Source organism: Neophocaena asiaeorientalis, unplaced genomic scaffold, assembly GCF_003031525.2.
Source record: "Neophocaena asiaeorientalis asiaeorientalis breed wild unplaced genomic scaffold, Neophocaena_asiaeorientalis_V1.1 scaffold77, whole genome shotgun sequence".
NCBI lineage: Eukaryota > Metazoa > Chordata > Mammalia > Artiodactyla > Phocoenidae > Neophocaena > Neophocaena asiaeorientalis.
In genome coordinates this window covers 3664325-3691910 of record NW_020174645.1, presented here as the reverse complement: position 1 = coordinate 3691910, position 27586 = coordinate 3664325, and the positions used below count along the sequence as shown (strand labels likewise).

The 27586-nt window shown below is 45.6% G+C and overlaps 1 protein-coding gene across 1 annotated transcript in view; it reads left to right on the top strand.

The window, feature by feature from the left end:
- Positions 1-27586, top strand: part of LOC112408725 (transmembrane protein 132B) — a 220400-nt gene that overhangs the window by 1747 nt on the left and 191067 nt on the right. The gene's annotated exons all lie outside the window — the stretch shown is intronic.

Sequence of the window (27586 nt, the reverse complement as noted above, 5' to 3'; positions counted from 1 at the left end):
AAGCAGCTGTCTCTATCTGTACGGCAAAGACTTGGTTTTAGGATTGCAGAAAGTGAGGAACTTCTCTGCGCTAAGGGGACAAACCTGTCTCTAGCTTATTTTGCTCACATAGGTTCCTGGGTATCAGTAGGAAGCAGCAGTAGCTCTGCTGCGTACCGGCTGTGTGTCCTGGGGCGAGTCACCTAACCTCTCTGGGCCTCAGCTTCCTCTTTGGTAGGATGGGGATAATGATGGGATCTATCTCCCAGGGTTGTTGTGAGGATTGCACAAGTTAACAAAGTTCTTAGAATAGTGCCTGGCACATGAGGGGTCTCCACTGAATTTAGGCTCTGGTGTTTCCTGGTCCTCAGACGCCGAGCTGGTAGACATATAAACTGCAATGCACCTGGGGCTTTGTTTTGCTGGGTGCAGGTGAGGAAAAATAAGATTTAATCGTGAGTCCAGTATGGTCCTTCTGATTCTGACGGAGGCTGATGTACCAGATCACATCTGTTTGGAGGTGCGCTTGTTCAGAGCCTGGCAACAGGATCCCGAGGCTCTGGCAGATCCCAGGTGGGTTTAGTAGCCCGCAGGAAGCGGGCTTCCTATTCGGAGCCCCTTCAGTTAGTCTTGGTGGTAAAACTGATTCAGAAATTGGTGTGGACCCAGCCCTGTGCTAGTCACTCCACTGGTGGGGCTGGGGTGGTCTAAAACCCAGTTCTTGCTCTGCAGAGATTCTTCCAATGCAAGGCAGTGCAAGCTGCTCACTATAGACCAAGGATGGCCAAGGGATGGTTTCTGCTTTCCTGCCCTTCCCTCTCCCAAGGCAGACACGACCAGTCAATTGCAGCACCTCAGCACTCCCTATGCTGTGGCAGACATTACTAATCTACTGCACTGAGCTCAGAACTCCAGGCAGCCCCTACCAATTCATGTGAGGTAGAGAGTATGACACTTAAGACTGAACTTATTTGCCATCCCTGATGTAGAGAGAATGTTGTTGGGTGAGAAGTTTGAGGAAAGGGAGAGCAGGTGGCCTGGTGGTCAGGGAAGTCTGGGAGCCTGGCTGGGAAAGGCATTTCAGGACGGGGGAATGTCATAAACAGTACCAGGTAACTGACTGAGGACGTAGAATGGTCCAGGCCACATTCTAAGTTGTTTACATGCCTTAACTCACTGAATTCTGACAACAAACAACTCAAGGAGGCAAGTATGGCTATCATCCCCATTTTTCCGAGGCACAGAGAGGTTAAGTAGCTTGCCCAAGGTCACACAGCTAGGGAGCAGTGAGTGTGAATCCCGGTGGTCTGGCTCTAGAGCCTGTGCCCTGGCTGGTCTGGCTCTAGAGCCTGTGCCCTTCGAAGACAGGAGGGGGCAGCTGCCGCCCCTGCAGGCTGCATGTGGCTCAGTCATGCCAGAACTGAGGGTCAATTTAGGGAGGGAGAGGCTGCTGAGACCGGAAGAGGTTCCAGCATCCACAGTGTAGAGGCTCCTGAAGTGTTATCTTCATGGTGAGTAGAAACCCCTCAAGTTTTTTCTTTCCCACAGAAGTTAATGTTAGAGCTGAAACGGACTATAACACTGACTTTGCCTTGAGAGGTCAAATCGTGAATTGTCAGTCTCCAGGAAATAGTAGCCACAGGGCCTTTAGCTGTGGGGCCTTGGGACTGTCCCAAAGGAAGAACATCTAGCCTAGAGTTTGCAAACTGGTGGTCATAGCAAATCTAGGTCACAGATGTATGCTGTTTTTTTTTTTTTCCTTTTAAAGCTCATATGGCAACCCTTAAAATATTTAAAAGAGTTGCCAACCTCTAATAATAGGGAGATCTCAAGTGTCATTTACTTGGAAAGTGTTGAAGATTTGGTAACTTGGCAACAGTTGGCTGTAGTTAGGGAGTGGCTTTCCCCTTTAGATGGATCATGCATCGCTTAGTTCACCCCAGTCCCCACTACACCCTATTGTCCCACACCTGGCCCATTGCACTCACTTATCTGGCTCCTGTGAGCATTTAAGAACTCCTGATATAGTGTTGAAAAAAGGGGGATGCAACGCTTAGAAGAGGGGCTAGATTCTAATCTATGGAGGCAGGCACCACTGACTCATTCACTGTATGTCAGGGAGATAGAAGGAAATGAAACATCCCCTCCATCATCACCAGCATTATTTAGTGAATTAGTTGCTTCATGTAAAGCAATTAGAAGGGTGCCTGGCACCCTGTAGATGTTCAGAAAGTGTTAATTGATACTATTATTTACTATAATTGATGCTGTTATTCATACTATTATGTGTTAATTGATACTATTTAACAAATTTTTTATTGGAGTATAGTTGATTTACAATGTTGTGTTAGTTTCTGCTGTACAACAAAGTGAATCAGTTATACATATACATATATCCACTCTTTTTTAGATTCTTTTCCCATATAGGCCATTACAGAGTATTGAGAAGAGTTCCCTGTGCTATACAGTAGGTCCTTATTAGTTATCTATTAATATTTTATATACAGTAGTGTGTATATGTCAATCCCAATCTCCCAGTTTATCACCTCCCCTTTCCCCCCTGGTAACCATAAGTTTGTTTTCTACATCTGTGACTCTGTCTCTGTTTTGTAAATAAGTTCATTTGTACCATTTTTTCGGGTTCCACATATAAGTGATATGATATTTGTCTTTCTCTGTCTGACTGACTTCACTTAGTTTGATCATCTCTAGGTCCATCCGTGTTGCTGCAAATGGCATTATTTCGTTCTTTTTTATGGCTGAGTAATATTCCATTTTATATATGTACCACACCTTCTTCATCTGTTCGTCTTCCATGTCCTGGCTATTGTAAATAGTGCTGCAATGAACATTGGGGTGCGTGTATCTTTTTGAATTATAGTTTTCTCCAGATATATGCAATCGATGCTATGAATTCATGCTTTTTAATAATTATGTATACTGTGCCAGGCTCAAGTTGTATCTCTCATTGTATTATCACGGGCACTGTACAAAGTATTCATGCCCATTTTATGAATGTGGAAACTGAGACTCAGAGAGCTTAGGGGTTACCTGCCTGAAGTTGTGCAGTGGGGAAGCGGTGGGACTGGGGTGTGGGTCTGCATGCAGAAGTTGAGAACTCCCTTTTAAAAACACTCTTTTCAGCTGTTCTGCTTGTGTAGGTGGGGACTGAGCTTTACCTCTCGAATCTTTCTGGGTCAGCATCTAGAGTTTCTTGTCTTTATGCCTTCCTAGATAGGACTTTCATTTCTTTTTTTTTTTTTTTTGTGGTACGCGGGCCTCTCACTATTGTGGCCTCTCCCGTTGCGGAGCACAGGCTCCGGACGCGCAGGCTCAGCGGCCATGGCTCACGGGCCCAGCCGCTTCGCGGCATGTGGGATCCTCCCAGACCGGGGCACGAACCCGTGTCCCCTGCATCGGCAGGCGGACTCTCAACCACTGCGCCACCAGGGAAGCCCAGGACTTTCATTTCTTTTTGTTTGTTTGCTTACAGAAACTTTATTCACGTGTATATGATACGACAATAAATTTGATTTAAAAAACCAGTGTATAACTATCAATTGCATTCTTATACGAGGATAAAGTTCTCATTTCTTTTACTGGAGTGTAGTTAATTTACAATGTTGTGTTAGTTTCAGGTGTACAGCAAAGTGATTCATTTACACAAACATACATGCATATATATGTATATATTCTTTTTCAGATTCTTTTCCGTTATAGGTTATTACAAGATATTGAGTATAGATGACTATTATTTCGTACGCTGTACTTTATGGCCAGAGAAGACTGCACTGAAATTATGGCAGTAAACGAAGATCACCTAAATGAGGACACACAGAGCCTGTTTATCCAGAGCTTGCTGTATGGCAAGGGGGTCAGTCGCCATCACTGGCGTGCAGCAGAGACTCAGGGGCAGAAGGGGAAGGGAGGAAGTTTTTCATGGAAACAGGGAGGCTCAGGTCTGCTCTGATTGTTGCCGTGGGGAAGCTGCAGGTAGGCTCCCTAGCAGTGAGCATCTTACGTGACGGATCTGGGGGGCATATTTGGCTTTTTTCTGGTTGACCTTGAATTGGAAGCAGAGGCTGTAAAAAGGGCAGCTGGCAGTCGTGGACCAACTTCAGACCTTTCTGGGCTGATTGTTGCCGAGGCTGTGGTTTGGCTTTTTGGCTTGGTTGCTGCAAGGTTGTGGGTCAGATTTTTATTGTCATATATGGTCTGGCTGTTGTCTTTTTGTGTATTCAGGCTCTCAAAATAAAACAGTTTTTGGGCCTAGGGGAACGTATTATTTCCCAACATAACTGATTGTCTGTTTTAATCATGTCTTTTATGAATGAAATGTGACATATTTCATTCCGGCTCAGATGAGACCCCGGATCAAAGAGTGAACATGCACAAGATTCGCTGAGATCTAATTTTAGAGCTGAAGACGTATGGACAGGGGACAGATGGGTGCAGTCTTCATGTGTCACGTTGCTATTTCTGACTGCATATTGTACTGGGGCCAGTCTGAACAAAAGTTGGATTGGTTATTCTCTAACACAAATAGATTCTGTTGAAGGCTAGTATCTAAAACGGACCCTATATTGAAAAGTCTTTTAGCAAAGGGTTAAAAAGGGTGGTTTGGAGGGGTTGGGGGCTGCTGGCAGGGCAATGCTAGGCTGGATTCGGGGGAAGTCTTTCAAACCAAGAAAGTTTGACATGTTATGAAAACTTCCCCACTCCATCTATAATGTCTCCAAGGCTGAGAGTGATCCTGAGAAACTTTATCCCTGATTTATGAAAGTAGCTCTTTCTCAGCTCACATAGAGACCCTCCCGGGCTGACCTCTCATCCTGTTAGGCTGTGGAGCCCAGTGGTTAAGATTGTAGACCCTGCGGCCAGACATCCTGGGTTCAAATTCTGGCTCTACCACATACCAGCTGGGTGACTTTAGGCAGGTTACTTAACATCTCTGTGCCACGGTTCCCCCATCTCTAAATGGGGGCAGTTTATACTCTAAGTGGCTATTTAGGAAGCACCAGCTTTGTGCTCAGCCAGATTCTCCCATTTCATCTATTGTCACCCAATCCTTCTGGTTGCTCAGGCCAAACATCTAATCACTGGACTGACTTTTGCCATTTTCTTATACATCCCCCTCCATCTGAACTGTCCTCAGATCCTGGGGCTCTTCCTGTAAAGTATCCAGGATCGAACAACTGCCGTTGCTATGACCCAGGTCAAGCCAGGGTCCCCTCTTGGCTGGATGCCTACAGGAGCCTCCTGACAGGTCTCCCAGACTCTATCTTTGCTCCCTGAGGTCTTGAGCGAAAGCCAAAGTCCTCATGTGGGCCCACAGGCCTGGCATGATCTGACCCTACCCCACAGCCCGCTGCACTGCTCCGATTTTTTGGACATACTTTATCATTTATGTTAATGACATACTATATCAGTGTTTATGGCCCACCTCTTCCTGCTAGAATATGAGGTCCGTGAGGGCGGGGACTTTTGCCTCATTTGTTCTTTGATGTGTCCTAAGGATCCAGAGCAGTGTCTGACACACAGTAAGTGCTCAAGAAATATGTGTTGGAATAGAAAAGGGAACCCTCTTGCACTGTTGGTGGGAATGTAAATTGATACAGCCACTATGGAGGACAGTATGGAGGTTCCTTAAAAAGCTAAAAATAGAATTACCACATGACCCAGCAATCCCACTAAAGGGCATATACCCTGAGAAAACCATAATTCAAAAAGAGTCATGTACCAAAATGTTCATTGCAGCTCTGTTTACAACAGCCAGGACATGGAAGCAACCTAAGTGTCCATCGACAGATGAATGGATAAAGAAGATGTGGCACATATATACAATGGAATATTACTCAGCCATAAAAAGAAAAGAAATTGAGTTATTTGTAGTGAGGTGGATGGACCTAGAGTCTGTCATACAGAGTGAAGTAAGTCAGAAAGAGAAAAACAAATACCGTATGCTAACACATATATATGGAATCTTAAAAAAAAGGAAAAGAAAAGAAAAAATGATCATGAAGAACCTAGGGGCAAGACGGGAATAAAGACACAGACCTACTAGAGAATGGACTTGAGGATGTGGGGAAGGGGAAGGGGAAGCTGTGACAAAGTGAGAGAGTGGCATGGACATATATACACTACCAAATGTAAAATAGATAGCTAGTGGGAAGCAGCCGCATAGCACAGGGAGATCAGCTCGGTGCTTTGTGACCACCTAGAGGGGTGGGATAGGGAGTGTGGGAGGGAGGGAGATGCAAGAGGGAGGAGATATGGGGATATATGTATATGTATAACTGATTCACTTTGTTACAAAGCAGAAACTAACACACCATTGTAAAGCAATTATACTCCAGTAAAGATGTGAAAAAAAAAAAAGAAATATGTGTTGGATGAATGAATGAATTTGGAAGTATTGCAAGGCATCATTGCTGGATGAAGGGTATGAATTGTCGAGACTATGAATTTATGAAGTAAATAAGTAAGGGTTTCATAAATATTGAGGGTAGGGACACTTGAGGATCCAATTCTAGCAAAAGTTTCCTCTTGGCTACAATGTGAGAATGGATTCATCATTTCTATTCAAATGATGGGCAGCGCCAGTGTATCCTAAACTTTGGTAATTCACACACCACCTTCGGGATTTTTTTTTTTTTTGTCATATCAGATACCACCATATCCTACCAACATAATTTAAGTCATATCCGTGTGCCTTCTGCATGCAATTTCCTCTTTTTCTTTAAATTAAATCACTTTAAAAAACGTATATAAATACATTTAAAAGGACACCTCACATCTGCCACCGTAAGTAGAAACCAGTATTACTTGTTCACAGGAAAGGGTATTACAAAGATAAATTACGATAATAACAACAGCAAAAAAAACCAAACAAACAACCCACTACTAAGTTCCAAGTAGGTACCATCACCTGTGGAAGCCATGAACCTGAGGTCTGCTCTCTGTTTGAAAGGGAGTTGAGCATGTGCTGCTGAGAGGTGAGGGCCACGGAGACTTTCCCCTGGAAATCATCACAGGTCCTGTAGGAGTCTCACTCAGTGACTCCCTGTTATTTAAGCCACGTCTGTGCAACATCAGGACCACCTGCAGACCTAGGACCAGGCTTTGGGAAAACTGGCTGCTGATGACTTTCTCATCCACGGGATCAAGGAGGCACCAGGAAGCATCACTTCCTGGTCAGCTCAGTCTCCCCCATGGATGTCCTTTCTCTGACGTCACTTCCTGTTGCACGCCACTTCCTTGGGGACTTACTCTGTACCTTGCATTGCTAGTTAATGCTCCAGGTTGAGAATGTCAGACACCCCAAAGCCTTCTAGATCCCCTGAGCACATACACCATCTTCCTTCATTTCAGCACTAGCAGAGGCGAGATCAGAAGGGGTCGGAGGCAGAAAATCTAGTTGACTGTGGGGTGGGTGAGCCCTCAGGCTCGAATCTAGCTGTCACTGATGGAACAGATATTTTGTGATCACCTATTAGGTGTTGCCCGCCTTTGGTTTGCTTTTCTTTTTTCCTTCTTTCTTTTGAAAAAGCCACACACGCTCTCGTCCCTCATCAAGTTCACACTCTCCAAGGAGAAAGACAGTAAACAAGCAAATAAACAAATTTATACGTCATTAAAACCCATGCCAAGGGCCATGAAGGAAACAAACAGAAGGCAGTATATTTAAACTTCATGTATTTTAATTTTTTAAAACTTTTTGTCTTGGGATAATCTTAGACTTATAGAAAAGTTGCAAAAAAAAAGCCAGATTTCCCCTAGTGTGAACATCTTAGGTAACCACAGTATGAATATCAAAATGAGGAAGTTGGGCTTCCCTGGTGGCGCAGTGGTTGAAGAGTCCGCCTGCTGATGCAGGGGACACGGGTTCGTGCTCGGTCCGGGAAGATCCCACGTGCCGCGGAGCCGCTGGGCCCGTGAGCCATGGCCGCTGAGCCTGCGCGTCCGGAGCCTGTGCTCCGCAATGGGAGAGGCCACAACAGTGAGAGGCCCGCGTACTGCAAAAAAACAAAAAACGAGGAAGTGAACACGGGCCTAATATTATTAACTAGTCTACAGACATTATTAAAAAGTGCCCTGTGTCCCTGTAACATCCTTTTTCTGCTCCGGGAGCCCACATGGCATAGAATTGTCGTATTTCCTTAGCCTGATGAATTCTGGTCTTCAGTCGTTTTTTTCCTTTATATCTCTTTCATGACTTTCATACTTTGGAAGAATACCAAGAATGTTCCTCAATTTGGGTTTTTCTGGTATTATGATTAGATTGAGGGTGTATGTATTTGTCAGGAATCCCAATGACGTGCTCATCCATCTCAGTGTCATGTGGGAGGTACGTGATGTTGACATGCTTCATTACCAGTGATGTTTACTTAGGTTACCCCGTTAAAGTGGCACCTTTCCAGTTTCTCCATTGCAAGTATGCTTTCCCCCCTTTGTAATTAGTAATAACATCTGGGACGATACTTTGTGACTACCAACATCCTCTTTCATGTTATACTTTTGAATTTTAGCATCTGTTAATCATTCTTGCCCAGAATGCAGTATTTTTTAAATAGTTGAACCAGGAGTGGATATATCACAGGAGAATTTTGGCTCTGATCATTTCTTATTTGTATATAAGGAAGTGAGCCAGTCGCAATTAGTCACCACCGAAGTCACTGGACTTTTTCTGTTGAAACAAAGGAAGATGTTCTATGTACTCAGGTGGTCCACAAGGCTTTGAGGTGACTGGCATTCTTGACCTGGAGCATTAACTAGCAAGGCAAAGGTACAGGATAAGTCCCCGAGGAAGTGGTGTGGACAGGAAGTGAGGTCGGAGGAGTGAGATCAGTGCAGTCCAAGGGGGTTAACCAGGGCAGGCTTGAATGGGCAGGTTTTGATCAGTTAAAGGAAAACGGTAGGGCAGTATGATCAAAGAGTGTGGTGTGCCCAGGACACTCTTGGAAGGCAAGTTTTTTTAAAAGGGTTAGAATCACTGAGGCTTGCTGTCGAATTTCAACTCCCCCTTCCTGGCTGTGTGACCTTGTACAGGTTACCTCACCTCTCTGAGCCTTGCCTTCCTCTCCTATATAAGGAAACTAGTAATAGCATCTGTCTTTTGGGATGGCTGTGAAGAGTAAACGAGATAATGCAGGAAGGTACTTGGCTTCAGTTTTGCCTGTGATGCTTGGTGCTACTCCTAGCAGCATCTAAGTGGCATCTGAAAGCTTCCTTCAGCACACGCTGTGGGGATTCCCACCACATGCACTTAATTAGCATCAGTCACGTGCCAGGCTCCCCATTAGACCTTATGTGCGTCCTTGTGACAGCTCTGGAACTTACCTGTTTCCTCTACTTCCAGATGAAGAGACAGGCTCACAAGCACTAGGGCACTTGCCAGAAAGTGACAGAGCCAGGACTCCAAGCAGACCCACCCACTTCAAGCCCTCACCCATCTCAAGGCCCCGCATTGCAGATGTTAGTAACCTCAACTCGGGAATTCCCTGGTGGTCCAGTGGTTAGGATTCTGCGCTTCCACTGCTGGGGGCCCTGGGTTCGATCTCTGGTTGGGGAACTAAGATTCCACATGCCGTGCAGCGCAGCCAAAAGAATAAATAAATAAAAGGTAAAAAAAAAAAGTAAAAAAAAAATCTCAACGCTTACTTTCATACTTCATAGTAACCTGTTTGAGTAAGGTACCTCAGGTGGCACCCAAAATCCAGGCTTCATTAATTTTTTTCCCCCAAAGAAAACTCAGATTTCCCTTGAGGAAACTGTGTGTAGACACAGATGTCTGAAATCTGCAGTCTCAGAGCCCAGATCAAGTCTAGGGCTTAGAGCTAAGGTTTCAGCAGAGCTTAGGAAGGAAGGCAGGTGATTATTTCCCAAACAAACCGTAACCTCCACAGCGTGTTTAGCTAGCTCCAAACGTCATGCGCTGCGTTCACTGAGTGTATTTCTGTTACTTAGTACACGGTGCTCAGTCCCAACTCTACCCTGCTTTCCCTCCAAGTTCACTGGAGTCTGGGAGCTCCGAAGGAGGTAAGGAGCAAGTGTAAATTTCAGAGGCTTGAGGATTCTAGCTACAGAAGGGTAGACTACGAGGGTGGGTCTGATCTAATCAGGTGAGCCTTTTTTTTTTTAACTGAAGTATCGTCGCTGTACAATACTACATGTCCAGGTGTACCATATAGTGATTCACAATTTTGAAAGGTTATACTCCATTTATAGTTATTATAAAATATTGGTGATATTCTCCATGGTGTACAAAATATTCTTGTAGCCTATTTTACACCTAATAATTTGTACCTCTTACTTTCTCACCCCTGTCTTGCCCCTTCCCCCTTCCCCCTCCCCACTGGTAACCACTAGTTTGTTCTCTACATCTGTGAATCTGCTTCTTTTTTGTTTCGTTCACTATTTTTTTAGATTCCACATATAAGTGATATCATACAGTATGTGTCTTTCTCTTTCTGACTTATTTCACTTAGCATAATGCCCTCCACATCCATCCGTGTTACTGCAAATGGCAAAATTTCATTCTTTTTTAAATGGCTGGGTAGTATTCTGTTCCATATCTGTATCTATATATCTATATCTATATATATCTATATCTCACATCTTCTTTATCCATTCATCTGTGGATGGACATTTAGGTTGCTTCCATACCTTGGCAATTGTAAATAATGCTGCTGTGAACGCTGGGGTGCATGTATATTTTCAAATCAGTGTTTTTGTATGTTTTGGGTATATAACCAAGAGTGGAATTGCTGGATCATATGGTAGTTCTAGTTTTAGTTTTTTGAGAAACCTCCATACTGTTTTCCATGGTGGCTGCACCAATTTACCTTTTCACCAACAGTGTACGAGGGTTCAAAAGGGGATTTTTTTTTGGTAAATAAATGTATTTATTTATTTTTGGCTGCACTGGGTCTTCCTTGCTATGCGCGGGCTTTCTCTAGTTGGTGGCGAGCAGGGACTACTCTTCGTCATGGTGCGCGGGCTTCTCATTGCGGTGGCTTCTCTTGCTGTGGAGCATGGGCTCTAGGCGTGCAGGCTCAGTAGTTGTGGGTCGCAGGCTCAGTAGTTGTGGCTCGCGGGCTCTAGAGTGCAGGCTCAGTAGTTGTGGAGCGCGGACTTAGTTGCTCCGTGGCATGTGGGATCTTCCCGGACCAGGGCTCGAGCCTGTGTCCCCTGCATTGGCAGGCAGATTCTTAACCACTGCGCCACCAGGGACGTCCCCGAGATTTTTAAAAATTTATTTCTTTATTGAGGTAACCTTGGCTTATAACATTATGTAAGTTTCAGGTGTACAACATTGTATTTCTGCTTCTGTATACACTACAGCCTGCTCGCCACCAAAAACTTAGTTTCCATCCATCCCTCAGTAGATGATCCCCTTTACCCGTTTCCCCCTCCCTGCCCTCTTCCCCTCTGGTAACCACTGCTCCGTTCTCTGTATCTATGTGTTTTCACTCACATGTGGAATGTAAAAAAGCAAACAAGCCAAAAAATAAATGAACAAACCAAACCAAACCAAAACAAACAGAAGGAGATTTTGACCTGTGTGGATAGCTTTATCTCAGGTCGTAAGTCTGGAAAACTGGAGTGTACCTAGATCAGGGCGGTGACCAAAACCTCGGTGCGCATTTAGTTAAGCCACACTTAGATGTTTCGTTGCTTTAACCTTGGCAGTCATGCTAGGAGGTTGCGGTGGTTATCTTCAAGGCTGTCTTATGGACTGGGAAACCTAGCCTGCCCTCTCCTTTCCGGAACCTTTTCCTGCCTGCGGGCATAGAGAGGGCGGCGAGTACCAGCAGTGTCAGCCGCTGCTGTCCTGTGCCAGGTACTTGTGGTGGGGCTGCTAGTCTGCAGGTGGCTGGTGCAGGACCTTGGCACCCAGCCTCAAGACCCTTCTTTCCTCTCCCTGCTCAGGGTTGCCCTGTTCCTGGGGCACTGATTGAAATGCTTGCAGGGTGTGGCTCCATCACATCCAGGGATATATCAGGCACATCATTACCAGTCTGGCAGCTCAGACATCGTCAGATAATTGTTTCTGTGTGTATGTGAGTGTGCGTGTGTGTGTGTGAGAGAGAGAGAGAGAGTGTGTGTGTGTGTGTGTGTGTGTGTGTGTGTGTGTGTGTGTGTGCGTGCATACACATGTGTCTCCATCATCTGGTTTCATTTGGCCAGTGGCAGGCATTGGGCAAGAGTCTGGACAGCGACAGAGAGAGCAGAGAGAGAGCGAACAGCATAGCTAGTCCCCCTCTTTGCCCTCTGCTGGGCTGTGGTGTGGTTGCATCCCTTCATCTCTTGCCATTGCAACTGCGGGCAGCTCCTTTCCGGTAATTCTGGGATTTAGTAATCACTCCCTCCTCTTGTCTCTTTAGACTAGGGGTAATATGGTAGATCCACGGATCCACGTTGTTTCAAACATACTTAAAGAATTTCCAGCAACTGAGTATCAGTGTTTAAATTTCAATTCATTAAAGTAAAATAAAGTTAAAAATTCAGTCTCGACTGAACAAGGGTCCCCAGTATTGCCCACACCGGGATGCTTCACCATCCCTTGTCAGTCCTCTCTGCCCTGCCCACACACTTCTGTGAATAGCCCCTCTTGAGACCTGCTGGGGCCCCGCTGGGCACCATGGAGAGTCAGCCAGTGGGGTCGTCAGGGAGGAAGATCTCTGGATACTGCTTCAACTACCTTTGAAGGTTTGCCTGACATGCTTCCCTGGCTGAAAGTGAGGGTCTGGTTGCCATGTTAGGGTCTGTCTTCTCTTCAGAAATTTAACCCCGTGAAGGACAGCTAGGAGTTTTCGTACTCGGTAGTACTGATGGGGCCAGAGCCAAATGGGGTTGGCTGTCCCCCCGGGGCTGTCCCATTCTTTTTTTTTTTTTGCGGTACGCGGGCCTCTCACTGCTGTGGCCTCTCCTGTTGCGGAGCACAGGCTCCGGACGCGCAGGCTCAGCGGCCATGGCTCACGGTACCAGCCGCTCTGCGGCATGTGGGATCTTCCCGGACCGGGGCATGAACCCGCGTCCCCTGCATCAGCAGGCGGACTCTCAACCGCTGCGCTGCCAGGGAAGCCCAATATAGATTGCATGATGTTTTTTTGTTTGTTTGCTTTTTCGGTACGCGGGCCTCTAACTGCCGCAGCCTCTCCCGTTGCGGAGCACAGGCTCCGGACGCGCAGGCTCAGTGGCCATGGCTCATGGGCCCAGCTGCTCCGCGGCATGTGGGATCTTCCCGGACCGGGGCACGAACCCGTGTCCCCTGCATTGGCAGGCGGACTCTCAACCACTGCACCACCAGGGAAGCCCTGCATTATATTTTTAATGGTTGCTTCAGGGCTTGCAATATATATACAACTTTTCACAGTCTACTTTGAGTTCGTGTGTCATTTCTAGTAAAATGTAGATGGATAGTAAGTCCATTATACCACCTGTGTCCTTGAAAGCTAAAGTTATTTTATATAATTCCATAACATAAAATATGTTAAAAACCCCAGAAGACAGTATTATAATTTTTGCCATAAATAGTTTTGTGTATTATAAAAAATTGAAGAAAACGCAAAAAACAAAATAGGTTTTTGCATTTATCCAGTTGTTTGCCATTTCTGATGCCCTTCATTCCCTTCTGCTGGCGGGTCTGTCTTCATCTGTCGCCATTTCTCTTCAATATGTAGGACTTCTGTTGGAAGTTTTTTGTAGTGCAAATCTTCTGGCAGTGAGTTCCTTTTATCTGAAAATGTCTTTATTTCATCCTCATTCTCAAAGAGTATTTTTGCTATTTATAGAATTCTGGGTTGGCAGATTTATTTTTTTCTTTCAGCACTTTAAAAATGTTGGTTTCACTCTCTTTTGGCCTCCATAGTTGCTAGTGAGAAGACAACGACGCATGGAGTTGTTCCCCTGTAGGGAATGTGTTGTTTTCCTTTTGCTGTTTGTTTGTTTTATATGCCTTTCAACAGTTTGGCTATGATGTGCAGAAGCATGGCCTTCTCATGTCTGTCTTGCCTTGGGTTTGCTGTGTACTTGAATTTGTGCATTTATGTCTTTCATCCACTTAGAGAACTTTTCAGCCATTATTTATTCAAATATTTTTTTTCTGTCTCATTTCCTCGCTCCTCTGCATGTTAACTGTAGGCTGTCATTGAGATCACCTGCTATTATCTAATGGTTCTCTGACACTCTATTAATTTTTTTTCTGTCTTTATTCTTGTTCTATACACATTGGATAACTTCTCTTGACCTGTCTTCAAGTTCACTGAATCTTTTCTTTGTCATCTTTATTTAGTTATTAAATTTATCAAGTGAAATGTTGTTTTCAGATATTGTAGTTTGATGTTTGGATGGAGAGCTTGAAAGGGTAGTTAGAAACATGGGTCTGAAACTCAAAATAGTTGTCTCTCCTGGAGATGGAAATTTAGGTGTCTTGGGTAGTTTGATCATAATAATTGAAGCCTTGGGAAGGATGAGATTTTTTCAGTAAAAATGCTGAGAAGAAAAGAGGGCTTGTGACTGAGTCCTGAAGAACACCAACATTTAATAGTTTGATAAATAATAGAGGAGAGTCTTCAGAGGAGCATCCAGAGAAGGAGCAGAAAAACCAGGAGAATGTGATGTAACACACACCGAGAGAAGAGACAGAACACACGGGAGAGTCAATAGAGGTGAATGCTGCTGAGATACCAGGCAAGGAAATGAAAATTATCGTTTGCATTTTACATCTGGAGGCCATTGGTGACTTTAATAAGATGATTAATGGACTCTTGTGGATAAAAGCTAGATTGCAGGGGTTTGGGGATAAGATATATTAGTTAGAGATTAAGGTCACCTACATGTAGTAGAAATCCCAAAGAACACTGACCTCACCAAGACAGGGATAGATTTAGAAAAAGGCAAGAACTTCCACAGATAAGTATCAATCTGGTGGATCAAGGATGTCAGAGCATCAAGGATTGTATGATTCCCTTGGCCTTTCCCTCATTGTCACAAGATGGCTGCTGCAGTGGTGGCCATCATGTCTACATTCCATGCAGAAGGAAGGAAGGAGGGAGAGGGGCAAAAAGTCATGTGCACCTGAGCCTGCCTCGCTTTAGGGAGATCTTCCAGAAGCATCAATCAGCATTTTTTGATTAATGCCCAATGGCCAAACCGTTCTCATGATCAAATCCATCCATGGTGAGTAGGGAATTGTAGGTGTTTAACTGGGCATAATGCCAGTGTCCTCACCCCAGATCAGGGTTTTCTTGATGAGGAAGAAATGGAGGATGGATATTGGGTGAGCAGTTAGCAGTGTCTGCCACCCGTGACTTGATGAATACAGGGAGCACAGTGTCTTTTCACATCATTTCCAGCGTTGAGCTGGGAAGAGGAGGAGAAGCCGGAGAGTAAACTGGGGACCTGGGGCATCAGGATTCTTCTCCCTAAAGCTGAGGGAAGCCTGTATGTGTTTAAATGCGGAAGCAAAGCTCAAAGTCCTGGTGGGGCTGAGTTCCCAGGGCCAAAAAAACCCTCCCCTGTGTACCTTGTAGAGTTCCAAGACACAACTGGGTGCCCACTCACTTTAGAGTGGTCAAGAATTTTATTTAAAAAATAAGTCATTGTGTGCAAAGTACATCGGATCCACGTGATTCTTTAATGTGAAGCTGGTTCATTTTGCTCTTTCACCATTTTGTAGTTAACTGCCAATGACTTGGGCAGTAAATAATTGTAGAAAAATTCCAAGGGGCGGTACTAATCAGAGATGCAAACTACACCCTGTGATCCTTTCATCCTGATCGGTGGAGTATTGCTTCGTGCCAGTTTCATTAGGTTTCCAATAGAAATGTAGTGTACTATTCATCTCTCTGCTGGTTCCATTAAAAATGAAAATACAGTCTCTACCTCCATTACGGTAAGACTGACTACCATTCACTGTCATTTAGATAAATTTCATAAAGCCAGGAAGGAGGAAGACAATGAATTATATAATGGTGAAGCCTATAATCCATAATTTTAAGGTTAGGTTTTTAAATTGCATTTCTTTCTATCTAGGTGATCTAAATCCACAAAACTTTTTGCAAGAAATTCACCAGGCACGCCTCCATGTTCTTGGAGTGTTTTATTCACAGTTCTGATCTAACCTTTATCCCAGCACATCACAATTAACTGAATTTGTGTCAGTGTCTGCTTATTCGCTTCTGTAGCTGGGGACTACTGATTTGTCAGTCTGTGTCCCCGGCGAGGAGTGGCAGGCAGCCTGTTAGAGTTCATGAAGTCTCCCTTGGGTCAAATTAAATTTGAAATCCAGAATAAGAAAACTTGCCATTTACCTCCGGGGTCCCAAGTAATGATTTTTCTTCACTGATGACAACACAGTTGCACTTGTTACCTCATGACTCCATGGGCAGTCTCCCTCTAAATGGGAAATCAAAACTCTTTCCCAGGACTCGTGCCCTGGTGGGTTTAGCCAAAGGCGCTTTCTGCCTGCCCTTGGGGTTGGGACGTCAGGATCAATGTTCAGAGACGTTTTTCCAGAGGGAAGGAGTAGAAATAAAGATACTCATTTTGCATCGATGAGGATCACAGCTGTGGATACTTTATACACAGTATTTGAACTTCTGATTGGGTTACATGGCAGGAGAAAAGTAAAGTGGCACCTTTCCTGTTGCAGAGTTACGGTGATCGTGATTATGACCTAAGGAAGCAGGGGATAATATAAGGAGGACAGACCGAATGTTGATCAAGACAGGGTCCTCCTCTCCTTCCTCATCTCTCACTACGTTCCAACTACCTATACCGTCTTTTGGTTCCCAGAAACTGCCACGTCTGCTCCCAACTCAGGGCATTTTGTTTGTTTGCTCTGCCTGGGGTGCTCCCCCATGGTGAGCAGGGCTGGCCCCTCATCACCTTTCACTTCTTACCTCGAATATCCCTTTTTATTTTTTATTTTATTTTTTGGCCACACGGCTTGTGGGATCATAGTTCCCCAAACAGGGATTGAACCCTGGCCCCCTGCAGTGGAAGCGTGGAATCCTAACCACTGGCCCGCCAAGGAATTCCCTGAATACAGTAGCCCTTTTTAAGATGAGCCTTCCAGACCATTCCTAAATGGTCACCAACGCCAACGGTGCTTCTCTCTCCCAGCCTCTTTTCTTCCTGGCACTCATCACTGCCTGAAATAAACCAGGCTACTTATCAATATTTGTTCACTTATTTCTTGTCTGTTTCTCCTACACTGGCATGCTGGCTTCATGCAGGCAGGGACATGCCCCTGTCTTGTCACTGGGACTCAGTAAATGGGGAACAAACACCCTTGCCATCCCAGATATAGCAGTTAACTCGTGGGTGGACGCCTGTTATGGACCGAACTGTGTCCCCGACAAGTCCATGTGTTGAAGTCTTAACAACCCACCCCCAATACTTTAGAATCTGACTATTGAGAGAGAGAGTTAAAATGCGGTCATTAGCAGGGACCCTAATCAGATGTGACTGGTGTCTTAATGAGAGGAGGAGGTGAGGACACACATACATACAAGGAAAAACCATGTGAGGACCCAGCAAGAAGGCAGCCACCGACAAGATGAGAAACCTTAGAATAAATCAACCCAGATGGCATCTTGATCTTGGACTTTCAGGCTCCAGAACTGTGAAAAAATAAATTTCTGTAATTTAAGCCATCCAGTCTGTGGTACTTCATTATGGCACCCCTAGAAAACAAGTTCAGTGCTCTGCAATGGAAAGCAAATAACTTTTCATAGAATTAGCTGGTGGTTCAGAAGTTTCTTACCTTCCCTGATCCTCTCCTTCGTGACTCCTTTGTTTTCCGTTCTGCTTCATCATCAGTTTCAGACTTCCGGGAGCACAGATTTTTATTTTGGGGTTGGATTGATTTATTGGGGTCTCTGCTTGACAGATATTTGATCCACAAGGATCTTGCTCTGGACTTTGGGTGTGAAGAACATTGTTAGGGCAAAAGGAAAGATCTCACCAAGACCTTCTTACTCCCCAGAGTCCTCTCCTTGGAGTCTCATCCTTCTTAGATGGGAGATGACATTTCCACTTAAATTTTCCTGGGGCACAGGAAATTCTCCAGTATCCTACAGAATTCTCGTGAGAGTCTGCAGAGAGGCGAAGCTCTTAGCTCACTCACAAACACGTTTCTTTCCTTGTGTAGATGTAGAAGGTGGCTGGTTTAAACCAGTAAATTAGTCCCTTGAGTCCTAGATGTTTCCTGCCAGGGTTCAACTTGAAACAGGCAGAGGCGTGGAAGGAGACCTCCTTTGGGGCTTCTTGGGAATTTCAGCCACGCCTTCTTAATGCCTCTTCCATTTCAGAAGCCCCCTCCCTTCCCCCATGCTTCTCTTTCTCTCTGGTGTGTCTAGGAGTCTTCACTCTTGCTTGGCAATCATGTGTGTTGGTCAGTTAGTCTCCCTCAGGGGTCGCTGGCTGATTGCAATTATGTACTGTCCAAGAAAAGGGAGAGCAAAAAGAGACCATTTGTGGCTCGAGAGAGAAATGGGAAAGAGTGGCTATTTCCAACGCTGCCTACAGAAAGGAAAAAAAAAACCCTCAGTTTTGGTGGCTCCATGTTGCATGTCGAGAGTTAAATTTCATTTTGTAGCAGGACTGGATTGCACAGCTGAAATCCATAAGATCAGATATAACATTTCCGTCACTGAGCAGGTTAATAAAGTCCATAATAGGATTTGCTGACCATAAGAACGGCAGACCAAGCGGCAGAAAATTTTATTTATTTGCCATCTGTACGTAAATTTTGCCCTTATGGAAATTGTGTCAGCAATTGGACTGCAACTGGATCGCACACAATGTACTGTGATATTTGAGCTAAGATACACACACAAAAAGCCACCTCTGTGTGTATGCACGTATGAATAAGCCAGCTCATTGTCGCTTTCTCTAAGAAACTTGGTCTCAGACTCTGAATCTAATCTCTGCTCGCCGTGGACAAGCTCATTTAAATATGCACCAGGCACTCAACGACTAGGAGATGGGGGTGAGTTTCCACGGGAGAAGGAGTGCCCACGTCTTGCTGTATTATTTGATCTCAATCCAGTGCCAGTCCTTCCTTTTGTGACACCCCAGGTGACTATCAAGAGCCCGTTTCAATACTAGAGGACAAGTATTTTTGAAGTTAATTATAGCTAGTCGAGGAAGAGAGGAACACCTCTTTGCTTTTATCCTGAAAGAAGCTCAGCTGACGTGAAGAAATTAAATTGGGACTCGGGAAGGCAGATGTCAGCTGTGTTACATAATTAGCATCCTGGGGTTGGTGAGCAGGCAGTGGCTGCATTCTGTCACACCTGGTTAGAAAGTTTGACTGGCCACTGCCTCGTGTTCCCATAGTAACGTTGGAATCCAGAGAAAGTGGTTAGACTGTTCGGTGAGACCCACACATACACTCAATCACTTTCTGTGTTCCCGTGAGTTCTTAATTTTGTTGTTTCATTTACTTCAAAAGCTACCAGGTTCTAGAATGACTTTTCCCTTTAAATTCCTCTTAGATACCACATAAAATCAGTCTGTACCGTACACTTTGGGAACTAGGAGTTCAGGGGAAGGGTTATTTCAGGCTACACCCGAGATGAGTGTAGGTTTTCAAGTACTAAACATAGGTGCTTAGGTAACACTGAGTTATCCAGTGAGAGTTGATTCCTTCTGCCTCCTCTTTCTTTCCTGGTTCAGTCGAGGAGATAGTCTCTGTGTGATGCTCCAAAGTCCCTTGCATCCCCTAACTACTTGCTGATCTCATTGTTGGTTGGTTTTGGTTTTTCTTCAACAGTGCAAGTCCACACCCCAGGCTGGGAGCCTTTGGCAGGCAGCAGTGGCTGGCTAGAATTCAATAACATTGTTTTTATTATTATTTCAGGGGTTTCTTCTCTTTATGGAAAGCGATACTGGTTTTTTCAGTTTAAGTGTGGATCCATCACTTCCTCCCCAGATAAATTTGTGTAAACGCAGTAAATTTGTGTAAACGCAGTAAATTTGTGTAAACGCAGTGAGAAGATTTTAAAGAAAATATTAAGTAAGAAATAATACAGATGGTACTTTAGTAAGAGAGCATGGCATGGTGCGGGGATGCCTGGAGACTGGGGAAGTTGGTTTGACAGCACGTGCCCTCTTGAGTCAGGCTCCCTCAGTTGAGGCTACACTTGGACTTGTTTCTTTAGAAGTAGCTGGGATGGTTGGCTCTGAGGTGGACCTTTACACAGCCCTGTCTTGGCAGCTCTTCACCAGTGGCCAGCTGGCTGGTAGGGGCTATTTTTAAAATAATTAATTAATTAATTAATTAATTAACTTTTGGCTGTGTTGGGTCTTCATTTCTGTGCGAGGGCTTTCTCTAGTTGCGGCGAGCGGGGGCCACTCTTCATCGCAGTGCGCGGACCTCTCCCTGTTGCAGCCTCTCCTATTGCGGAGCACAAGCTCCAGACACGCAGGCCTAGTAGTTGTGGCTCACGGGCCTAGTTGCTCCACGGCATATGGGATCTTCCCAGACCAGGGCCCGAACCGGTGTCCCCTGCATTGGCAGGCAGATTCTCAACCACTGTGTCACCAGGGAAGCCCCTGGTAGGAGCTATTTAAACTTTTCCTGTCCCAGTTCTCTCCCCTCTAAAATGGGATGACACCACTTCCTGAAGGTGAGTCTGGAGGGAGTTATCTACAGGGGCAAATCATCCGGGTTGAAGGACGTGTTCTAAGAGGGTGAATGTATCCCCTGCCCCTTCTGAGCGCTGAGGCTGACCTGGGACTTCCGTCACGAGTGGGGAAACTGAGTGGTCCATGCAGGGATCTTAGGATCACCTGGTACATGTTCCAGGGAGCTGAGCTGATGCCCACAAGCACACCTGTGCATAAAGTGCAGGCATCAAAGTGATCTGAGAGCAGAACTCTCATAAAATAAATGCCTGTTCTGCTGTGGGGATGGGAGAATAAAACCAAGTGACCAGCTTTTTAAGTCATCAGAAAACCTGTCTCTTGAAGTTTCTTCCAGTGTGCTCTGGGGACCACTGGCAAGAGTACCCCTGAGGGTAGGCTGTTAAAACTCGGATCCCTGGGCCACATCCAGACGCACTGCATGAGAATCGCTCCAAGTGGTCAAAGCGCTGCTGCTCATGCAGTCTGCTCCGTGCTCCGTGTGCCTCGGATGGGAAGCACCTGTGCAGGTGTGTGGAAGGATGTGATGATTGTTCTTCTAGAGGGTGTGTCTACTTCAAACTGATGGGGCTGCCCTTGGGGGTATAAAATAGAGTCCTCAGAGGTGGGCTGACCCAGGAGGGGCCTTATCCTGGAGGTCAAGGGGCAACTGAAGCAGAGGGAGAGCCCCAGAGGAAGCCCAGGTCAGAGGTCAGGAGAACTAACTAGATGGTGGGTTCCACTGTGGGAGAAGGCAGAGGTGACGCAGAGGTGGGGTAGGGAGATCATAGCTGAGGAGGTCTTGAGAATAGAGCAAGGAGCGAGGTCACTTCTCATATGTGCCCGTGCCTCAGTTTCCCCTTCTATAAAATGGGAATGATGAAGTACCTACTTCCCAAGACCGTCATGAAGTGTAAATAGATTAATTATACAAATAGCTTAGAACAGGACCCGAACATAGCTCTAATGATTATTTTTTCCTTGTCATTATAATTTTTCCCACTTACGTAGGTCCCAGTGTATCTCAGGGTACATCATGGTCATCCTTGAAGGATCCTCATTGACTTGGACAGACCCTCTAGGGACGTGGAAGGAATCACTGTCTTTAAAGAGCGTCTCTTCTGAACATGCCTGCAACTCTCGCTCCTTGCTTTGGGTTCCGATTAACACCCATCCATTGAGCACCTCCTCAGCTTGCGTTTCAGAAGTTACCAAGAAACCTTGGCTGGGGTGCTCACCCACAAAGCTCTTAAAATTTTTGGAGATGAAGTGCACACGTACAAACAGATGAATGATGAAGCTCGATGCTATGGGTGTTTTAGGAATGTTTTGAAATGTAGGTGTTTAAGGAGCCCGGAAAAGAGGAGGTGTCGCTTGATCTTGGCTGTGAGAGGTTGGATAAATGAGGGTATGAGGATAGGAGGGGGAAAGGTACTCTTCCTCTGGTACAGATGGCAGCACTGAGTGTAGAGTGGTGGGTAGCCCAGCTGGGAAGGATGTTGCTGTTGCGGTCAGGAGGCTGATGAGATTTACGCCGTGGTTAACCTGTGGATGTAGGGGCGGATCCCTTCTCTTAGCGTTCTCTCATTTCAGAAGGCTATGTGGTATTGTGGAAAAAAAGCATGGACCAATAAGCAAGGAAGCGTGGTTCAAATCGCTATTTAGAAGTAACGCAGCCCTACTAACACCTGGATCTTTCTTAGCCCGTTTTGGATTTTTGACCTCCAGAATGATAACGTCATACATCTGTGCTGTTTCAAGCCACTGAGTTTACGGTAATTTATCACAGCAGCAACTGGAAACTAATACAGTGCCTTAGCTGATTAATTGAGAAGAGAGGTGGCAGATGGCTTTGTCAGTGAGCAGAGCCCATTATGAAAGGGGGATGGATTGAGATTGAAGGATTGCCGTGCACTCGGTCCCCAAGCAAAGGAAACGCTCCAGAGATGACTCTCCCTTGTGAATGAAGCAAAGGCGCTCCCTAGGTGATGCTGTACAGGGAGAGACACGTGGAATTTGGGGTTTTGAGCGATGAGGGCTTTCCAGATTACAGTGTCACATAAAAGACAGAGGCTCGGGCTTCCCTGGTGGCGCAGTGGTTGGGAATCCGCCTGCCAGTGCAGGGGACACGGGTGCCAGCCCTGGTCTGGGAAGATCCCACATGTCACGGAGCAGCTAAGCCCGTGTGCCACCACTACTGAGCCTGCGCTCTAGAGCCCGCGAGCCACAACTACTGAGCCCACATGCCGCAACTACTGAAGCCCGCACGCCTAGAGCCCGTGCTCCGCAACAAGAGAAGCCACTGCGATGAGAAGCCCGTGCACCGCCAACGAAGCAGCCAAAAATAAGTAAAAAAAAAAAAAAAAAAAAAAAAAAAAAAAAAAAAAAAGACAGTGTCTGCACTCTTATTTTGCTCCTTTTTTCCTGATGGAGGATTTACCTTCCATTTGGAAAAGAGAGAATGCTAGGGTTCAGAAAGAAATGGAGCCGAAGATGGGTGTGTTCATATCCTAGCGAGGCCGCAACCAACTACTGCAGACTCGGTGTCTTAAAGTAGCAGGAATGTCTTCCCTCTCAGTTCTGGGGGCTGGAAGTCTGAAGTCACGGTGTGGGCAGGGGTGGTTCCTTCTGCAGTTTCTGTGGGAGGGTCTGTTCCACGCCTCTCTCCTGGCTTCTGGTGGCGGCTGGCGATGCGGGGTGCTCCTTGGCTCGTGGCTACACGGGTCCAATCTCTGCCTGTGTCTTCATGTGGTCTCCCCTTCTCCAGTCTCTCTGTGTCTTCTTTTCTCTTATAAGGACACGTGTCATTGGATTTAGGGCCCGACTTTACCCAGAATGATCTCATCTTGAGATCCTCACCAAATTATGTTATCCAAATAGGGTCACATTCATAGGTTCTGGGGGCACATATCTTTGGGGAGCCACCCTTCCACCCACAATAGTGGGCAAGGAGCTCAGCCCATCCTTGCAGGCACTGAAGGGATCTGTGGGTTGACCCCCAGCACAGTGATTGGAGTGTGGTGCCTGGCTCTTGCCCTCAGATCCAGTTCTGGAGCTTTCTTTGCTCTGCCTGTATCACAGAGGGCTGGCCCTGCAGGTCTCAGTTTCCCTCCAGCTGGCTTCAGCCAGTGGCAGGCACTGGCCAAGGACTGGAGGGCAAGGGGAAGGAAGCACCTGGTGGATTCCACCCCTTTGCTCTCTGCCCTGGGCGTCTACGGTATCTATGGCAGCAGCTGCACTTCTGATTGATGAGGCCGCTGTGGTTCTGTCATTCTTCAGGTGGCCCTGGTCCCTGGCTCTGGGACCGTTACTTCCTCCTTCTGTCCGTCTAGACTAGGTGTCTAGCAGCTTCCTGCTGCACTAGTCTTCTTTTATTTTTATTTTATGTTGGAGCATAGTTGATTTACAATGTTGTGTTCGTTTCAGGTGTACAGCAAAGTGATTCAGTGATACGTATACATGTATCTTTTTCAAATTCTTTTCCCATTTAGGTTATTTCAGAGTATTGAGTAGAGTCCCGTGTGCTTTACAGCAGGTCCTTGTTGGGTATCTATTTTATTTATTTATTTTTTAGTTTTTATTGGAGTATAGTTGATTTACAATGTTGTGTTCGTTTCAGGTGTACAGCAAAGGGATTCAGTGATACGTATACATGGATCTTTTTCAAATTCTTTTCCCATTTAGGTTATTTCAGAGTATTGAGTAGAGTCCCGTGTGCTTTACAGCAGGTCCTTGTTGGTTATCTATTTTATTTATTTATTTTTTAGTTTTTATTGGAGTATAGTTGATTTACAATGCCATGTTAGTTTCAGGTGTACTGCAAAGGGAATCAGTTGTACATATACATAGATCCACTCTTTTTTAGATTTTTTTTCCCATATAGGCCATAACAGAGTATTGAGTAGAGCTCCCTGTGCTATACAGTAGGTCCTTATTCGTTATCTGTTGTATATATAGTAGTGTGTATATGGCAGTGTGTATATATCAATCCCAAACTTGTGCTGATCTCTTTTTTTGTTTTTGTTTTTGTTTTTTTTTTTTGCGGTACGCGGGCCTCTCACTGTTGTGGCCTCTCCCGTTGCGGAGCACAGGCTCCGGACGTGCAGGCTCAGCGGCCATGGCTCACGGGCCCAGCCGCTCCGCGGCATGTGGGATCTTCCCGGAGCGGGGCACGAACCCGTGTCCCCTGCATCGGCAGGGGGACTCTCAACCACTGCGCCACCAGGGAAGCCCCGATCTCTTTTTAATTTATTTTTTATTGAAATATAGTTGAATTACAATGTGTTAATTACTGCTGTACAACAAAGTGGCTCAGTTATACATTTATATACATTCTTTTTCATCTTCTTTTCCATTATGGTTCATCACAGGGTATTGAATATAGTTCCCTGTGCTATACAGTAGGACCTTGTTTATTCATCCTGTATATACCACTTTGTTAATCCCCAAATCCCACTCCTACCCTCTCCCCCTCCCCTCCCCCTTGGCAACCACCAGTCTGTTCTACGAACCTGTGTCCCCTGCATTGGCAGGTGGACTCTCAACCACTGCGCCACCAGGGAAGCTATCCTCTGTTTTAAATGCTCAGAGTTTTCCCTGGTCTCCTGACCAGACTCTTACTGCCTCAGAAGATCTGGGGAGAGAAAGGGAGGTGCTGATTTTATGTGTCAGCCTCGCTACCAAGCATAGTTTGTGTCCCAAACTGAAGTCTGCCTCAGCTCTGTCCCAGCTTGGGGCATTCATAAGCGGGTCTGGTAGGACATTAGGGATTTATATTCCACACAACTTCCAACCTGCTGGGGAGTCCAAAGCCCTAACCTTCTTCTGTGAAGAACGTTGCATGGTGCACAAGTGAGCATAAGATGTGCGTGTAGGTCCCCAGCAGATCCTAAGACAAGGAACTGGGGCCCAGGTGGCTCATCTGGGAGATGATGGCAGAAACCAGAAGTGTGAGGTGGGGAAAGTGGGGCAGGGAAGGAGGAGAGGCTGATAAAGCTGAACGGAGGGGTCTCTGGGGGCTTCATCCGTCCTTGGAGCTGTGCAGAAGGCACCTCAGAATTGTCTCACTGGAAGATGGGGTGGCCGGAGCGTTTACCTGCTGCCTTCCACCCCAGTTAGTTGAATATTGCCCTGGGGAAGTAGCTGGGAAGAAACATCAGAGAAGCCAAGAACACTTTGGTTAAAAGCCACAGGCAGTGTATATACACTACCAAACGTAAAATAGATGGCTAGGGGGAAGCAGCCGCATAGCACAGGGAGATCAGCTCGGTGCTTCGTGACCACCTAGAGGGGTGGGATAGGGAGGGTGGGAGGGAGACGCAAGAGGGCGGAAAAATGAGGATATATGTGTATGTATAGCTGATTCTAAAAAAAAAAAAAAAAGCCACAGGCATGGCATATGGAGCTGTCCACCAGGGCTGTGCTGAAATCGGGCGCGCTGAGAGGCGGGGATGCGGAGGGATGCTTCACACGTGTGCGCTCTGTTCGCGTTTGCTTATGTGTATATACGTGCGTGCGTATATTCATGTGTATGTTCACAGGCATAAGTCATACAGGGACTGGGTTGGGCAAAGTTGCGGTTCCTCCTCCTGGCTGGTCTACAAGTGGTATGCATCTGCTATGGAGGGAAATTTGCTCTGGATGTCTGTGGGAAGTGCAATTACTACAGATCACAGGTACATGTGATGTTTGGTGCCAGCTGAAGTGGTTGCTTGGGTGGGGTCTGGTGATTCTGATCAGATGGTCTTGGTGGGAGTCCTGCCACTTAACCTGCCCTGGATCTGGGCCCATTTCTGGATTTGGATTTCCATCCTTCCCCTTCATTCTATGAGATGCCTGGTCCCTCTCTCTCTCTCTCTCTCTCTCTCTCTCTCTCTCTGTCTTTATTGGAGTATAATTGCTCTACAATCGTCTGTTAGTTTCTGCTTTATAACAAAGTGAATCAGCTATACATATGCATATATCCCCATATCCCCTCCCTCTTCGGTCTCCCTCTCACCCTCCCTAACCCACCCCTCTAGGTGGTCACAAAGCACCGAGCTGATCTCCCTGTGCTATGCGGCTGCTTCCCACTAGCTATCTATTTTACATTTGGTAGTGTATATATGTACATGACACTCTCTCACTTCGTCCCAGCTTACCCTTCCCCCTCCCCGTGTCCTCAAGTCCATTCTCTACGTCTGCATCTTTATTCCTGTCCTGCCCCAAGGTTCTTCAGAACCTTATTTATTTATTTTTTTTAGATACCGTATATATGTTTGCATATGGTATTTGTTTTTCTCTTTCTGACTTACTTCACTCTGTATGACAGACTCTCGGTCCATCCACCTCACTACAAATAACTCAATTTCATTTCTTTTTATGGCTGAGTAATATTCCATTGTATATATGTGCCACGTCTTCTTTATCCATTCATCTGTCGATGGACACTTAGGTTGCTTCCATGTCCTGGCTATTGTAAAAAGAGCTGCAATGAACATTGTGGTACATGACTCTTCCTGAATTATGGTTTTTTCAGGGTATATGCCGTGTAGTGGGAGGTTCCTTAAAAAACTAAAAATAGAACTACCATGTGACCCAGCAGCCTCGCTTATAAATCTCTTTCTCATAAGCTGGCCAGATGGGGTTTCTATTGTGTGCAAGTGAAAAACTGTAACTTATAGACTTCCTTGAGTGTTTTAACTTTTTAGGTTATTATCACATGATTTTATCGCAAACATAAATAATTTCCACTGTGCCCCCAATATCTTTAGATTCCTAAAACAGAGACAAAAGTAGGATATGGTTCACCTTTCCTTCAAAGGCAAATGTAGTTTCTCAGTGCAGTTTATCATCTCTTATTTTTGTAGTTGAGATCACTTGGTTTAATCTTTTTCATTCCAATAGATGGTCCCAGGATATTGAATGATAATTCTTGACAGGACATTTGGTGCAAGAGGATGAAGAAGTGCGTTCTTTTTTTTTTTTTTTT